Here is a 1,079-nt window from a genome sequence, read left to right as displayed (position 1 = left end):
CACACACACACACACACATGCCTTGAGTGCACACTTTCGCTCTCTGCTCAGTTGGCCAAATTAATACAATGCTAATGACCTCTGCTTTATTGTCTGAAGCGCCACGGCTCCCTGAAAGGGCTGACACACTTTCTAGTCCTGTTGATTCGCACCACCCAGACAACAGTTAATCTGTTTGAGAAGACAACAATATCCCTCTATCCCTGTCTTATGTTTTGTTTGCATTCACGGAGGAACAGACGGTAAAATGCGCGGCACTTGGTGTGTTTCACTCTCCCTGAAATGTTGGTGCTCGGCTGACCAGGCCGGAGCTTCATCTCAACACAGCCTCACTGCAGAGCTGCTAACAGGAAACTTCAAGCTCATTTGACAAATGTGAAGAAATCGGGACAAGATAGTGACCTACATTGTGCTGCCATCTTTACTTTTTTTCCCCCTTTTGCCATCCGCACACTAGGCAAAGGGAGATTTGCATAACTAAGGGATTATCATGACACACGTTGGTCGGAGTTATTGAGAGAGCAGCAGCCTCTGTGACTCTGCTGACCTAAAAGCAGCCATGGCTGCGCAGCTCTGCTCATTGGGGGGGCTGTGGGAAAAGCTTGGGTGTTGGAGGGAAAATGCCACCAATTTTGCCCTGTGGGCTGAAGAAGCACGCAGACTATTCTGTGAGAAATGATCTGCACTCGTTCTGTGAGCAGCTGTCAGCGGCCTGGTGAATGCCGCCGACCCAGGATGGAACAAAGTGTCTCTCAGACAGAAAGAGTTCCTCTGTGTAACTTGGGTTGACGATGACATCATTTCTTTGAGGAACTGCTCTGAACCTAGAAGCCTGTGGATTGGAGATTATCCCACCAAGGACACTCAATTATGCACTTGGGTTGTTTATTTGAACTTTTTCTGAGATGAAATGACCCCAACATATTGATACTAGGGTCAAAGTGGGAAAGATTTAAAGAAAACTAATGAATAGTGCCAACAGACCCAATATTTTAAAGGCTGCTTTATTTTTATTTTGTATGTCATGATTTGTATTTTAAATACCTTTCAGTGTTTCCCCCAAGGAATTTGGTCTTGGC

At 45.8% G+C, this 1,079-nt stretch overlaps 1 protein-coding gene across 1 annotated transcript in view; it reads left to right on the top strand.

Moving 5' to 3' along the window:
* nrcamb (neuronal cell adhesion molecule b) overlaps positions 1–1,079 on the top strand; it is a gene marked incomplete in the record, with an annotated part of 104,357 nt that overhangs the window by 830 nt on the left and 102,448 nt on the right.

Source organism: Austrofundulus limnaeus, unplaced genomic scaffold (genome assembly GCF_001266775.1).
Source record: "Austrofundulus limnaeus strain Quisiro unplaced genomic scaffold, Austrofundulus_limnaeus-1.0 Scaffold229, whole genome shotgun sequence".
NCBI classification, from domain to species: domain Eukaryota; kingdom Metazoa; phylum Chordata; class Actinopteri; order Cyprinodontiformes; family Rivulidae; genus Austrofundulus; species Austrofundulus limnaeus.
This window is presented reverse-complemented; position numbering and strand designations above follow the sequence as displayed.